This window comes from Cuculus canorus, chromosome 6, assembly GCF_017976375.1.
Source record: "Cuculus canorus isolate bCucCan1 chromosome 6, bCucCan1.pri, whole genome shotgun sequence".
In the NCBI taxonomy this organism is placed as follows: Eukaryota; Metazoa; Chordata; class Aves; order Cuculiformes; family Cuculidae; genus Cuculus; species Cuculus canorus.
This window is the reverse complement of record NC_071406.1, coordinates 22,808,990-22,825,606: the sequence shown is the minus strand read 5'-3', so window position 1 is coordinate 22,825,606 and position 16,617 is coordinate 22,808,990. Positions and strand designations below refer to the sequence as shown.

Sequence of the window (16,617 nt, the reverse complement as noted above, 5' to 3'; positions counted from 1 at the left end):
AGGTTGTAAAAATTATGCAGATTATTCTGTCATGCTATCCATAGCAACTAAGTATGTTTCAAGCAGCATAATTTGGAGAGGAAGGAGTACAAAAGTTATCTAAATATATATATTTGTAAATATGAAGCAAATTAAATTTGAATAGAAATATTTATCATATGCATTTGATTGATACAAAGCAAGGGTATTTCTAGATACCGCATCTATGTGAATGTTTAAAAAGTTTGATTTACAAAAAAAGCTCTAATAGCTGCTGCCCTCAATAAAACTACATTTAATGCTTTTAAATATTGCCATTAATACAGTTCGGTTAACGTGAAAGATGTGTTTGTGTATAGGTATGCACATATATAATATATAAATTAGTTTTAAAACATTAGTTTCAAGGCTTAAATTATTTTAAGGCACTACAGTACATAGAGGGACTTGTTTTTAGACTAAGAAATTTCAATGTAATGTCATTAAACCAATCCCTGTCTCAGTCTCTCCATATTCTCATTCCTCTCCAGTTATGAAACCACAACAGAAATTTCACAATCTAGTTTGAGTTTGCTTGACTTCTCTGGCTGCAATTGGTGAAGGAGTGGAAAACAGCACCTGATCTGCAATGTGCTGTGGGCAATATCTATTTGAATCTTTTGTGATACTGACACCAGTAAAAGGAGTGAGCACTGATACCACTGTCTTATTACTACTAAGCCTTTCGGGTAAGAGTTCAGAAGACTTCAAAACAGAGGGAAGATTTTCTTTGCTACTCTGAAAAACTAGATTCATACATTTGTGCCATTCTGTAGTCAAGGAAATGGGGCTGAGACAGAAAAATAAAACAGGGCACAAGATTTGTTCTGCAGATATCATGCAAATAGCACCTAGCTCTTCTGGTATAATGTACTTTTAGAATGGTAGTACTACTACAATGTCAATATAATACCCGTTACTACTTGTAACATAGCTGCAACTGGATGCCAAGTTTACAGTTAATAACTTACAATATTAATTTAGTGAGAAACTATTCAAAGGGTTCATAGACTTTAAGAATGGAGAGACCCAGAGAAGTCACATATCACATGCCCTGTCCCAAAGAGGATCAGTTCTGCCTAAACACTCCGGAGAGGCTTGTGTTACAAGTTCTTAAAAAGCATCCAGCAGTGGAGGTGCCTCAGTCTCACTAGACAATACATTCTGTGCTCCACAATCTGTAACTGCTGGAAAGCTTTCCACAGCGTGTAATCTAAGCCTCCCTTACTGTTTTAAGCATGCTAACATATCTACTAAGAAAAGGGAAAGAAATAAAGAGTGTATTGCCTTCCTCAAGCTAGCAAACTATTGTACACTTGAAAACAGTTATAGTCTCCCTTCAGGCTGTCCTCACAAGAATTAGCAACTCATTTCAGTCTGCTTTTTTAATTCATGTTCTGCTAAAAACAACAATAACAACAACAACAAAAACAAGTTTTTCTCTTCCTGGCAATCATTACACACTTTTAATGTGAGGAATCAAAATGTATCCTATCTTGGAAAACATTTATGAAAAGTAAAGAATATGACCAGCAAGAAATAAAGTATCAGACTAAAATACAACAGTAAATAAACTCAGTACTATGCATGAAATAAGGGGCTATGTTAATGCATATTAACACGAAATGAGTTTAGTCAAGCCTTCCTTTAAGCAGTTTGAAAATACTTATATGGAAATACATGTAAATTCCATATGCAAATTCTTTTATTAGAAAGGCTCAGTTTTCCATCCTGTAATTGGCTTTGGCCACCAAGCAACATTCTAACAATGAGTTTTGTCTCCTTTTATAGCACATCTGCTAGAAGTGGATGACAGGCAGTTGGCAGAACTGATATCCCAAGCACTGGCACAAAATCAATTTTTTTTTTTCCCTGGATTTCATTCATTTCCTGCTCATTGTAAAATCGCAGCCTCCCAAAAGTGGTATCAGTTCATACTGGCCCTCAGAACAGAGTGGCATTACAGTAGTTTAAGAAGATAAAGGTATTCAAGTGAACTAATAGGATTTGTTATAAAAGGAATGCACAGATTACTTAGTACAATCTGGGAATTTTCTGCTCTTTGAATAAAGATGTATCTGCTCATGCATAGCTCTCCACAAAATTCAAATGCAAAACCTGCATTTGAAAGAAAAGGATATTTCAGAGGCAGGATGGAGAGGTCAATGTATATTCCCACCTCTGAGAAAACACCTGAAAATAATCCGGCCCTGCAACATTCTGGCTGCAACTTCCCCTATACACCTGGTGTTCTAAAAGGCATAGAAATCATTTATAAGTTTGATGAGGCAGAGGACAGCAAAAATACTGAGCTGGCCAAATAATCTGCCTACTTAACCCCCTGTGGAGAAAGTTCAGCCCTGAGCTGCCTGGATTTTCTTACCAAGGAGACCCAATGCAGTGCAGAGACTCTCCTGTTCCCTCACAGCTCCAAGCCCTGCTATTCCCCGTTCCGTGGCACACTGAGGCAAAGTATTTTTGTGCTGCCTTGACACAAGTGTTTCAGACACACCCAGACAAATGCCATGTCATCTGTACTGGCACTTCATCTCAGACAAGACAAGGAATTCCCAGGTATCTCCATTATCATTAAAGGCCACGTCACTGTGGTCATTCCAGTCTCCCTCTCCAGCTCCTAAGAGAGTACTGTGTTTGGCAACAAGTGGGAAGCAGTTGCTTAATGGATCTTGTCCTCTAAAAAGCCAAATGTGAACAGTACTAATACTTCGAGGCTATTTGAGAATACTTTTTAACAGAATTTGCCTAAAAAGCAGAGCTTCACAAATGTCAACATAATTATAATATTTAAGAAAATAGCGATTAAATAAAAGCTGAGGATCTAACTTGTATCCATGCAAACATCTAGCAATATTTCAGTTTTCTTTCTGAAATGCATTTTCCTTTCTGCAGATAAAATTGGAGGTTGCTTGTTCAATAGTCAGGTAAAAGTTTATGTGAGTTTTTCTGTTTTTCTTTTTTTCTTTTGTTTATGAGAATATGGTTTCTAAGAGGGATGCAACACTAAATAAAGTTGCGTGGCAGAAACATGGATGTAAATAAAGCCTAGATTTTCTTGGAGACAAGTAGATCATACAGCTAGCAGCAATGGTTGCAAAATGTTCACTTCAAAATTATTAACTTCATAAAAAATTTAATACATACGGTATCTAGTGCTACTCATTATTTCTCTATGTATTATAGTATTTATGTAAAAATCGAAATTTAAAAAATGTGTGATACAATGAACAATGAAAAAAAAAAAGCTACTGCTTTTTGTAGTTTAGAAATTGTCCAGTATTTCCTTATTTTTTCTTTTACTGAGAGTAATAGCCACGAACATCACTGTTGTACTTGAATTACAGTATTCTACGTTGACAGTTTAGAAATAATGTTTTACTTAAAATATTGTTTTATTTCTCTGTAGAACAAGGTGTTAATCTCCTTATTAGACTCCGAGGTGTGATAAAGAAGCCCTCATTTCTTCAACTTCTGCAATATGTAAACAGTTGTTACTGGCATAGAAATGCAGTTTATTGGAAGGTAAGATAATATAAGTCCTCTATTAATATTTGGTTTGCTCTTGTTAACATCAAACTATACAAGTTTGCAATTTTGGTCTTTGATGAATCTATATGCCCTGAAACACTGGAGCAGATGGAGAGGCCACACCAGAGTCTTTAGAACACCCACTAAGTGGTGCTTTCCCTTCCCCATCATCTGACTGAGATCATGGGCTGGTATATGCAAGGTCTTACTCAATGTCAATTGGACTGTCAAAATCTAGCTTTTTCTTCTGACATTTGTGCTCAAATTACAGGCATTTTTTCCACATTTGTACCAGTACTATAAATTAAATAATTCCACGCCACTCAAATATGCTAGGTTTTATGTGAATTCAGATATTCATATGAAAGTATTCCAAGATTAGCTTGAAATCGCTTCTAAATACTTCTGTAGTAAACCTATGACAAAATTCTAACTGTATTATCTGTAATAGTAGATCTAATACCTGTAGTATGTTTGGGAAGTATGACTTGGCCTGACTTACCCTCATATTTGAGAGTGTTCTAATAACACTTGAGCTGAACTGAGTTGCAGACACACTCCAAACAAGTGTAACAGATGGTATGAAGATGACCTCACATTGTGGTCTAGACAGACTAACAAAATGACTGCATAACAGAAAGAAGCCTCTAGAATAGGACAAAATGCAGCTTTTGGTGAAGATAAACAATGACGCTATGTGGTACTTAATAAATTTACACAACAAATTCAGGTGTGTTCCATAGAATGTTAGTTTTCATTGAGATGTGATGAGGCCACTCTGATGGCTGCACCTGCTGGATAAACTTAGACTTACTGATACACAAACCTTGAATCTGCTCCATCGTCCAAAACTCAGCAAAGACAAGAGAGATACAACTATTGACTTTCAATCTAGTCTGTTTAAGTGGTTTCCTTTGTAGGAATATTTTCCAAAACTGTTTTTTTCTCTAAGTAGCAATATCATGAATAAAAATAACTGCCATGGGAAGATAGTTTGGGGGTTTTTTTCCTTTGGGTGATTAAAGTTTTTCTTAACAATTAATCATCAAAAAAAATCAGCTCATTCTGAATTGAAAGTTTCTTATTTTGTGTCTCTAGTTCAATTACTTTTGAAGTAAGAAGAAAAGTGTTTTCTGATTAGTTTCATCCTGGTGCCTGGCTTAGGGCCTGAAGCAGAAGTAACCCACAGAGAGGTGAGGTGTGTGGGCAGATCACAAGGTGCAAAAAATGTAGCAAAGGCCATGGCTATCACTGATGACAGTTTTTTCACATGAACATAACCATGGCAAATGGGTGACAAAGTATTTTTCAACTGATTTGAAGAAGCCTTGAGTCACAGCATCTTATTTTAAACAGGAAATGACTTAAAGAATTCTTTTTTAATGTAGGCAGGCTATGTAAATCTCCATTAAAGTACAAAAGAAACTGTGATGTAACACAATACTAACTTTTATGACCATAAGTTTTTATTATCTAGGAATAAACTAGGGAGGACAATGAACAAGCTATTTAGGTCTCACCAAGTGACATCAAATAAAGGCTTTATATCTCACTGTGATAGTAAACAAATTTTAAGAGAATGCTTTACAACTCTTCCACTCCCACCCTGTACTTTTTCTAAATTTTCCTGTACTACAGAAATGGTCAAATTTACCCTAATGTCTGTGAGTGTGGTTCCAGTGTCAGCAGAGCCATGCTCATTCCCATCACCTGAGATGTGTGAAGGAAACTACCTCCATCAAGCATAGCCAACAAAATACTTCTGCCTCAGTTTAAAGAACGTGAAATCTTTGTGGCCACTACACCACTACATGGGGAGGCCGAGTATGCAGAGTCTAATTTTAGTAAAGTTAACTTGCTCATATATTGTATATCTCTAAAGTTAGTGTGAATTGAATGTTAAATAAATTGGTGTAGTTTATTAGTAGTGCATGGCATATTGCCATTTATTTCAATTCAACTTCTATGGCTCATATGGCTTTTGTGTATTTTATACGTGCTTGAAAGATATTATTTTGGGAATGATTTTCAAGGGGTTTGCTATGTTTATGGAACTGATTCTTGTAATTTTCCTGAAAATCTTGGTAGTTAAGCCCTCGAGTGCAACATGCTCATGAGAGAGAAAAAAAAGATCAAATAAGTGAGAGTAAAGCAACCCAGAAATTACCCTGCATAAGTTTCATTCATTTAAAATTCTAACTTTAGGCTGTACTGGGGAGTCTTTTAGGTCAGAAAAAGAAATGCTGAAAAATAACACTACCAAAAAAATATTTATCAAACAATTAAAGCAAAAGTAGACAAGTTATTGAGCTTTTAATACTGCAGATGTGAATGTTGCCTAGTTTACATCTCAAGCAGAAATAATTTGGGGAAGAAACTTAGGAGCTAGGGAGCAAGAAATATTTTCTTACTATTTCTGATATTAAGAAATTGGTAGCTGCTTAAACATGCTCAGTGGTTTGGAATGTCAGCCAGTGTGCTGAGGAATTACTTAGAAAAGTTCACAGCTAAAATCACCCAGTGTACATCCATGCTTTCAAACCAGGCCTTCCAAAGGCATGCCAGGTTGTTGTGTGACCTGGAAACGGCACGTGTAAGCAGCATACAAGGACTTGCTTTTTGCTGCTATTTCTAAGTGTGTACACAGATGCTTCCGAAGTCTCACTAGGATAACAGTCTTTGGAAAGATGAGGTTACAAACACAGCATGATTTACCTTGCTGGCACGCTTTTCCATGAGGCTATGATCTCCATCACTCCAGTGTCTGGTATATGAGTACACACCTAGAGCTATAGGTACAACAAATATATCAGAGCTAGATTGTGCCTCAAGGCAAATATTCTGTTGATTTTTCTGTCCTTCCAGTTACGTCTTGTGATGTTTTGCCATACTCATCTACTCTCCCATAAGACTTCCATGTGAGCAGCTCTGTGGTTTTATTTGCATGTTTAAACCAAGTTGCTGTAATCAGCTTTTCTGTAACCTAAACTGCAGTTGTTATGACCATATTAAAGTACAATTTTTCAGGCTCAGCCTGTAACTCTGCTATTAGAGGTTTAAACCTCATTGTGGAGAAAACCTATAATGAAAGTGAAGCTCTTTTTCATTTCCTTTGATTCAGTGTGGCTGTATTTACGCATCGCCCAGTTTTGCTTCTGGTGCTGTGACATAGGAGAGCTGCCCTCTGAGCACCAGTGGAAGGCTGTGGACTTGCCGGCTCGATGTTATAGATGGTATCGCAGTGATGGTAAACCACCAACTCAGTGCTGGCTTGGAGGCAAAGATACACAAAGTGAGTACGTGGGGTGGTTGTTAAGGACTCTACTTGTGAACCTCATCAAAAGCACATTAATTTCAGAGAGAAAATAGGCTTACAATTATTTCAGTGTACTTCAGATTAGTCCCTGAGACATTCTTGTTTAAATTGTTAATGAAAATATTAAGGATCATGGTGTAAGGCAATACTAAATGCAGGAACAGAAACTTACTTTATAGCCACTAGCAATACTACATTACTACTTAAATATACAGGAACAAATGTTTTATCCCTTATATAGGTGCATCCCCATTGACATTTGCTGTAAGAATGACAGTAAGAATCACATAAGAAAGATCTATTTAACAGTTTGTTTCTAAAGTACATTTAGTTGAGGGTCCCTTGACTTAGTACTTACCTCTCAAAGGTATTTCCTATGTTAAAAAGTCAGTGTGGCAGTCAGCCTGCCATCCTTCTGTTCCAAAAATAAGCAGCACAAAACAAGCTAGCAGCTAGGAACCAAATTCTGAAATAGCTCCAGCCTAGGAAAACAGCCGGCCTGGCTTAAGCTCTTGCAAAAAGTACAAGCTTCAGACTACCGATAAAAGGAACACGTTTATCTTCCAAGAGAGTATCGATATGCATCTCAGATACGTCTAACTGAATCAATATACCGTCAAAGTAAATCCCATAGTAGGAGTTGCTGAAACAGTGACAATCCACCAGTTGATAACAATGTCCTAAAAGCTATTCTAACAGTGACACTTGAAGGTGAAGTTCTGACAGCAATTTTTAGATCAGATCAGATATTTGAGCAGGCAGCTGGCAGGTCTTTCTCTAGTGCAGGTGGAGTTAATGCCTTCTAGTCACCAGGCCCTATTTTGTCAGTCATCTCGGAGTAGCACAAAACTTGGTGATTGTTTCTGCTAGATCACCTGCTTGCTTCGACTTGAGGAATTCAGGTTTCGTTTTTCCACTTGCTTTAGATGTTATGGTAGGAAAGACTTCAGTCATAAGTCTGCTATTTCTTAGTACATCTGGACAACGTATTATTGGATTCAAAAGCTAAATTAATAAGAGGGGGAAAGGGGGGGGGCAGAGGTTCCATTAAAGTGAAATGCAGTTTTTTCTGTTTTTCTAAAAAAAGTAAATAAATTCAGTTTCTGTTAAAGCAAAATATTTTCTTAAGCCTGAATGTTTCACTTTACAGTTATTTTGTCCTCTAAAATATTTTAAATGAGAACTTCATTTTCAAAACAAAAAGTGAATGTTTTTATTTGGAAATGTCAAAATAAGCTCTAAATTGACTTATTTTTACCCTTAAAGCTATTTTACAGATTCACAGTTTTGGAAAATAATTATCTTTTTTGTCTGAAAATGTTGATGTGAATTTATTATTTGCATAAAATGCCTTTTTAATGCCTTTTCCTCACATTTCCAACATAACTGCAGATATGTCTAGTAGTGGGGGACTGATTCTTATTTTCTGTCCACATAAGACTTGCAAAATGCACATTTCTTAATACATTGCAAGGAGTCATAATGGAAATTGCCCTGACACGTATCAGACTATTATTTTCTCTTTGTTCTGTAATTTATACCATATACCTAAATTCTATGTCCTGTTTTATCTCCTCGTTTTGTTTTCATTGTATTTGACACAGATATCATTCAGACTTACCTATTAAAAAATAACTGAATTTTTGAAGCTCAGTTTGTTTTCTATTTTTCTCCTGGGTTTGTAACTGATTATATTTTAATGTATGCTCTAAACCTAGACTGACAGAGTTTCAAAATACTGCCTTACTAAATAGCATTCTTCTCCATTTTGCTTTTCCTAACATAACGACTACTTCATTATTAAAGATGCTTCTGGTTAGAATGCTTCTGGTCTGCTTTCAAACTGCATTGGTTCAGCTTTATATTGTAATTTAAACTCTAGTTTCTGTATACTTGTCTCATTGCTTATATATAGCTGTATTTTTTTTAAAGACTAGGGAATCTGAATATTAAAATTAAGATACCTTATTAGAACTTAATTTCAAAGGATTTAAGGTTATCTCATAACTCAAAAATATATTCATAAGTGTGTTCTGTATAGATAAATAGGTGTAACTGTGATATAGACAGAGATGTATGGTGTTACTTAAATTTTTTTCAAAGTTATCATAGTTGTGTGTGGACAGGATTAATTTCTCATCATTTTCATAGCATTCCTGATTGTAATTCAGATCAAAGATTGCACTTTTATTATATAGAAACACTTCAGGTTTTGTGAAAAACTGCTTGGTTGGACCGAATAGCAAGTTGTGCTGTGAACACCAGAATTAAAGCAGCCAGGTACCATCCCAATGTGTGTTTCTTGGTTGACTGGCTTTGGCTTTAAAAAAGATGCAACTTCAGAATAAGGCTTTTCTTCTGACAAATACATTCATCAAGTTTAAGCCTTGTATGACTTAGATGGGGTTCTCTAGTGGCTTTTAAGGGCTGATCTCTTTCTGTAACCTTTTCCTTGATTGATCTTGCAATGTCCAGCTGCCTATTTTTACAAAGCTGGCAGGAACATAATTATTGTTGAAAACTCTCAGCCTGTGTCAAATCTGGTCGAACCAGCTGGCTGGTTTTCAAAAGTCTTTGCAGAGTAGGAGATGCTCAAGAGGCACACAGAGACAATACGACAGTATGAGCTTTCTTACGTTGGAAATCAGTAAAATCAGCAATAGCCACAAACTTTATTCCTGAAAATCCTGTAAATTCTATAAAGCTGTGTCAAAAAAAACTCCAGTTATTAGGCTGGAAAATGTCGTGACGGACTTCTCTGTTCCAACAGCTTTCAGTGGGATGCTCTTATTAAGCCTCTCCACCTCCTTGTCGTGCCAAAATCTGCTTATTATACTTGAGAAATCCAGCGTGGTCTTAAACCACTATTTCACACAATCATACAGTGGGGGCATTTCTTTCCTCTGCTGTTCTTTTTCTTTCATGAATTTGCCAATGTGGCAAATGGCTTTGATGCTTTGGACACTGCAGGAACAGGGCTTGTAATGTGAGGAAAGTCTGAAGTGTCTTCCGTTCAGCCCTCCTGGCAATAAAGTCTTCTTCCTTTTAATGTAACTTTGAAACTCATTGCCAATATTTTACCTTGAGGCTTAGCAGATTCTGGAAACTCAAGAGATATTTCTAATTTTAGGTCCAACATGTCTTGTAATGTAAGGAAACCTCCTTAGTTTGCAGAGACCATTAGTAATGTATGCTGGCAGACTAGCTGCACTCAGTGAAGGTTTCAGTGATGTTCCACCAACTTTCATTTAACATTTGTGGTTCTGTGGCCAGAATATGTGGTCAGGGTATTAATTCACAGCATCTCTGGGGAGCGGCATCCTGGGTGGGCTGTAAAAGGGAGTGATGGAATTAATCGTTACTTAAATTCACCTTTCAGCAGACAGCCCTGTCCCTGAAGGATCTATCTCTTAGGGAACAGCAACAAAGAAAATACTGATTTATGAAAGCTAACCCAGCAGGATAGACACTGATGTGTTATTTGCTAGAATGGCCCTTCCCTGGAGTATTTGCATGACAGACATGTTTGGGGATGAGAGAGCAACCCTCCTTTGCTAGAGCTGCTTCTTTTTCTAAAATTCCACTTCATATCCAACATTTGAAGTTTGCTGTGGCTTAAGTATTAATGCAATGGGAGAAAACCAGACAAGCATAGGAATTGAGTCTTGACTATTGACACCTCATTAGCAGCACTACTCAGTATGATAGTTTCCTAACTAAATTTGCTTGCAACGGTATTGGTTTTGTACTTAATTGCATGAAAAATCTCATTAAGGTTTGTACTAATAGTATTTTTTTTTTCTCGATCAATGTTCTAGTTATAGGATACATAGTTCATATAAGGCCAGTAAAATACATCATCCTCCAGTAAGCACAGATCTATTCAAAGGGTTTTTTCTTTATACCTTGGTCCAGCTGACCACGGAGTGGGAGAATGGGTGAGGCTCGGAGGTGGTGATAGCAAGAGAGACCAAAAGTAAAGCTGCAGGATTACAGCATTACTGTCAGCCATTTCAACTTGAGCTTCTGTATTTTTACCAGCTGCTTCTTGAATATACTGTGGAGCAGTCTGAGGAAAGAAATAAAACCTGGAGCAGGCACTATCTCACGCAGAACACTGTGGCTCCAGTTTTAGAAATGAAAATAAATATTAAGCACATGTATATATATCTCATCATATGCCATGGCAGAGAGAGTCACAATGATGTCTCAGGATTTCTCTGTGGTGTTGCTGGCATGCAGTAGAGTAATCGCCACATTATCCAGCAGAATTTGAATGGAACTGAGTCAATTCAATTGGCTCCTGTCTTTAGGGCATTTCTTTACCCACAGCCCTTGTAGCCTTTAAGGTCCTGCTGTGCAAATGTAATGTTCTACACAAAAATGCAAGCTGTTGGGGGAATCGGATTCCAAAATCTTCCCTGGTTTACCATTACATACTGTAACGCCCACACTAGTGGTAGTCCAGTTTCTGTTTGTCACTTTCTTCCACAATGTCTTAATATCCTTATTTCAGAAGCTACTGTATGGCAGCCTGGCTGGTCCAGCCATTAAGCCCTAGAAATGTCCTTCATGGATTTGACCATATTTAGGCCCTGAGCTTTTTTCTTGCAAATTTTTGTCCATATCTGCCCACAGACATTGCTGCATTGCCTTTACCAAATGACTTGTGTCCTCATCCACTCTGAAACATTCTTTTCTCCTTCATAGATCAAATGCTATTGACTATTAGGTACCATTTTGGCCTTTAGTTCTGTTTTATTTTTGTGAAGAAGTGCTACAATGTAATGAGTTTAAAATGCTACTTCGTTATTTTAGGTTTGTATTTAACATAAGTGCAGTCTTCTAAAATTACAGATTGCTTTCTTAATTCTAGTGGTAGATGTGACAAAATGGCCCACCAAACTTATATAAGGTGCTCTATTTGAAAATCAAAATTGCTGTTTGAGTTATACTGAGTAAGATTGAAATACTTCCAGAACATTTTAATTACTCCTAAATGATAGAAAAATATTTTCTTAAAATACAACTTTAAAAATCTACAGAAATAGTTGTAGAATTCTGGATGGTTAATTATTCCTTCTATTCCTGGCTTTTTGCAAAAGTATAAAAAAATCCCACCGACTTGTTCTACTTAAAACTGCTGATGTAACTCACATTAAACAAATTAAATACAAATTTGGTTAGACTGCATTTCAAATCATATCATAAAACTAAAATGTGGATAAAGCAAATAAGCTTTCAAGAGTAAAAGTTCTTAGAATTAAGTTTTCCAATGAATGCTGGAGCCATGACTATTTCTCACACAGGATCCTTCACCTCAACTGATCATCAGCTCTAACAGAGCTGAATTGTTATACCAGCCACTAAGCGCTCCCTCCATGGGAGGCACTCAGTCCTTCTCAGCTGTGTTTTGCCCACTGAGTTGTAGGGATCAGTAAAGCAGCAATGGAGCAAGAGAAAGCTTTATCATCTTGCGCCCAGCCAAAGCACTGCTTGCTCAAGTTTTTTAATTTCTAGAAGGCCTAAGACTAAAATTTTCATGAGTTGATTAAAGTGCATTAATGGAGCAATGATACGAGTTTCAAAATTGTTTGATATAGAACATGTACTTAACGGTTTCTTATGCTTATCTTGAATGAACAGCAGCATTTGAATTCACCAGTATCAATAACTATTAACCCAGACTGCTAAATACATTTTAGCTACATTAATCATTCAACTGAAGTCTAACAGGATGGCTGTGCCTACAAGCTAAAAGAATGTAAACCATTTAAGAAATGACAGTTTATCTAAGCTCATCCTTTTACATTTTTATTGGTTCTTTCCTACAGGATAAGTTCATACCACTAACAGAATAACGCTCCCATCCAGACCTCTTGAGAGTCTTTTCGCTTGCTCAGCTCTGGTTTAGACACTCTTTTGATATACTCATAGGGAATGCCTGTTGTTTCTCTGTCAACATTGCCCCCAAACCATAAATGAAGGCATGTGTGAAAGGAATTTTGAAAACAGTTAAGCCCAGAGAAGAATAGTTACAGAAACATTGTAGTATTCAGAAGATGCTTAATCACTCTCTAATGATCACTGAAATTGATTCCTTTTGTGTATATATGCCTCTGTCATCAGAGAATATTGAAATAAATTGCACTTCAGTGGCAGTTTGAGCAATTGGGTTTGCAGAAGTGCCCTCAATTCTATTTTTTTCTTGGAAACACTTTCCTCTTTGTCTTCATTAGATTCACAAATCATGTACTGCAATACTGATTCCCTTTTTCTCCAAGAAGACTTTGAGCTGCCAAAGTTCCCCTTAAATCCCCAATTTCAGTACAGGATGGGGGATGATGTGATTGGGAGCGGCTCTGCAGAGAAGGACTTAGGGTGCTCATGGATGAGAAGCTCGACATGATCCGTCAATGTGCGCTCGCAGCCCAGAAGGCCAACCGTGTCCTGGGCTGCATCAAACGAAGCGTGGCCAGCAGGGTGAGGGGGGGGATCTGCCCCTCTGCTCCTCTCTGGTGAGACTTCATCTGGAGTATCGTGTCCAGTTCTGGAATCCTCGATGTAAGAAGGATATGGACCTGTTGGAAAGGGTCCAGAGGAGGGCTACAGGGATGATCAGAGGAACAGAGCACCTCCTATCCAAGGACAGGCTGAGAGAGTTGGGGTTGTTCAGCCTGAAGAAAAGGCTCCGAGGACACTTTAGAGTGAAACTTCCAGTACCTGAAAGGGACTACAAGAAAGCTGCGGAGGGACTGTTTACAAAGGCTTATAGTGATAAGGACTAGAGATAACCTGGAGAGGGGCAGATTTAGACTAGACATAAGGAAGAATTTCTTCACCATGAGGGTGGTGAGGCACTGACACAGGTTGCCCAGGAAAGCTGTGGCTGCCCCATCCCTGGAGGTGTTCAAGGTTGGGCTGGATGGGGCCTTGGGCAGCCTGGGCTGGTGGGAGGTGTCCCTGCCCACAGCAGGGGGGTTGAAACTGCATGATCTTTAAGATCGTTTCCAACCCAAACTATTCTATGATTCTGTGATTCTAAAACCCCAATTTTTGTAATAAGCTTAGATAACGAAAGGTAGGTGCTACTTGCTCAGTGCAAACCATTTGCTTACTCACCATTGTTTCACCATGTTTCAAGGAAAACACCAGACTGGATGTGTAAGATACTCTTCCCAGGTTTTATTGCAGCTATTTACTGTGATGAAATCATAAACTACGTCACCTTCCTAGACTTCTTGCTCAAATTCCAAAGGTCTTTATCTTGAATTCTCTGATCTTTTAAATCATTGTTTCAGTAAACATTTCTATTATTTCTTTCACACCAATTCACCTAGACTAGAACACAATGCAGACTCTTCCCTCACTAGAAACTGATCGGCCCTGATAAATGTTGTCCTTCCTAAGCAGCACAGCTAGCCAAAATAACCTATATGTTTTCCTAGTTGGGATGGGAAATTGTAAGGAAACAAGAGTCTTTTTAATGCAATTAAGCCTGTTTTCAGGATCTGTAATTACAATTCCTGCTTTCTCAAGCATGGGAGGATTCAGAACACAAGAGTATCTTCCTGCTTCAGCCTCTTTTAGCCAGAATCAAGTACAAAGGCCTCTGACTTCCCTGGGCAGCTTCAGAGCTGCTTTGGGCTTTGTTGTTATGTTGTTCCTGAGCTCTGCCTTTGTTTTCTTTTAACGTCTCCTACGTACTTCCAGGCTCCCCAAGCAGGTGCAGAACGTTCTCTGCCCACAGTGTTCAAACTGCTGAGCAACGCTGGAATTACCTTTGCTTTGTGAAAGAAACGTTTGTTTAGTTTCTCTTGCAGCCCTATTTATTGAGAGATGGTGGTCACGTCCTGCAGTTTCAACCTAACCTACAAACACTATGCAAAGGACTATCTCAGAAGGGTGTGAGAGAAAGATCATCACTACTTGTTGTAGACAAAACCTATGTGTTCTCAAAATAAGAAGCATTTGGTTCTTGTACAGTGAAACTATCTGTATTAAAATGTTATTCAAAACAGTGTTTCCAAGTGTGTCTAGGCCTGCTAGTGACAGGTCTTGGTGAACTGCCATTGTCCCTGTGATGCCTGAGAGCACAAAAGAAAGTCAACAATTTTGTCCCTGTTTTGTAGTAGAAAAACAAAATATTGGAAAAATGTATCAATAAGGTGATTTTCTCTTTACTGCAAAATCATGATTAAGGCAGAGTTGAAACTGTATCATAGAATTTGACTCAACGTGTGAAATATTCCCGGCACGGAGATTCCCAGTTAAGCCAAAGTCAATTGGGATGTCTGGGACAATATGTAAATTTCACCATTGGTATAAGTAATAAACCATCAAAATAATTATTTTCAAAGAATTGGGTATTTAGACTTCTAAATAGTTGTTACACACTTTGGTCACAACAGTTGTCAAATAATTGGTGACTACCAGTGCTTTTTAGTGCTCTCCTAATTATTTTGTGTGATTTTTATATACGCTCTGTGGAAGCAGATACGCTAAGAACTAGACAGGCATCCAAACTCTGTGTTTAACTGATGAACAGGTTGAAGCCTGTGGTGATGAAGGAGACGCAGACCTCATAGTTTTCTCTAAGCATATTCTTTTAATCAGCACGGCATACAGGAGTCAAATTAAGGCAGTCCTACTGGCTTCTCTCATTCAGGCAGATCTTTATTCGGTTTTCTGAAATTCAGACAAACAGGATGTTTTTGGTTTTGTCTATTCCACACTCTCATGACTGTTTTCAGTCACATCTCCAATCCACTTATTCCCAGACATTTTTTTCCAGTGTGGCCTTCTCAGACATTCAAGATTCGTCATCCTGTGTGTCTAGCTCGGAACACCTGATCTTTTAAAAGTGTTTATTCTAATATGCTTAATACCAGCTTCATGCTTTATCTTGGTCCCAATTAATCTTCCATATACTTGGCATTGCTCCCACAAAGCCCATGCTTTTATTGGACTAACCAGCGGCAGAACTGGCCATATACAATATATGCTGGCGGATAAATGCTGCTTGCAGAACTGCAGTTATTGGTGCCAATGGGCATCGTTTCCTCCGCCTTGGGGAGCCGCAGGGATTCCCAGAGCAGGTGGCATGTGGGGAGCACGGCCAGCCGGCCAGATTGTCCCGCATGGAGATGCCTGTGGAAGTGTCCATGACTGGGCTCACAGAGCCTGCCAGGCCGGGGGAACGGGCAGCAGGTGAGCGCAGGAGCCTTTGCTGAGCTTTGGCACTTACCTCTTGGGCAGGGGTTATGCACAACGTGAGTTTTAAAAGGAAGAAGGGGAAAAAAATGAATGTTTTGCGTTGCTGTGAGCTCCCGCTCTTAGAGCCTCGGTGGAGGTGGCCGCAACTTTCCTTGTACCCGGGAACGACGCAGCCGGGGCCGCCCGCGCTTTGAAAATAGCGCGCAGCTCCCTCCGCGGGCAGCCCGGCGCTCGCGTCCCCCCCCCCCCCGAGCCCAGCGCCGTCCCGAGCCTCGGCCGCGGAGCGACCCGCACCCGCGGGAGCCGCGCTGCCCGCCCCGGGGGCACCGGGAGGGCGGCATCGCCGGGACCGACAGCGCCGCGGGGGGGGCCGGTCAAAGCGTCCGTACAGCGTGTGCTGCATCGGTGAGAGTATATGGACTGTGTACCTATGAGTACTGTATGTGTCATAGTATAGATTATGTATTACATGTATAAAGGTGTACATATATTACACATATAGTATACTCTATATAAAGGTA

At 38.7% G+C, this 16,617-nt stretch overlaps 1 long non-coding RNA gene across 4 annotated transcripts in view; it reads left to right on the top strand.

Moving 5' to 3' along the window:
* Positions 1–16,554, top strand: part of LOC128852581 (uncharacterized) — a 76,388-nt gene extending 59,834 nt beyond the window's left edge. For 2 of the 4 annotated variants that reach the window (XR_008450550.1, XR_008450548.1), the window contains 2 exons: positions 3,443–3,558; positions 6,686–16,554. This is a non-coding gene — a long non-coding RNA (uncharacterized LOC128852581). The remainder of the gene's footprint in view (positions 1–3,442; positions 3,559–6,685) is intronic. The other 2 variants (XR_008450549.1, XR_008450551.1) reach the window with 2 other exon arrangements.
* The last annotated feature ends 63 nt before the right edge of the window (positions 16,555–16,617 follow it).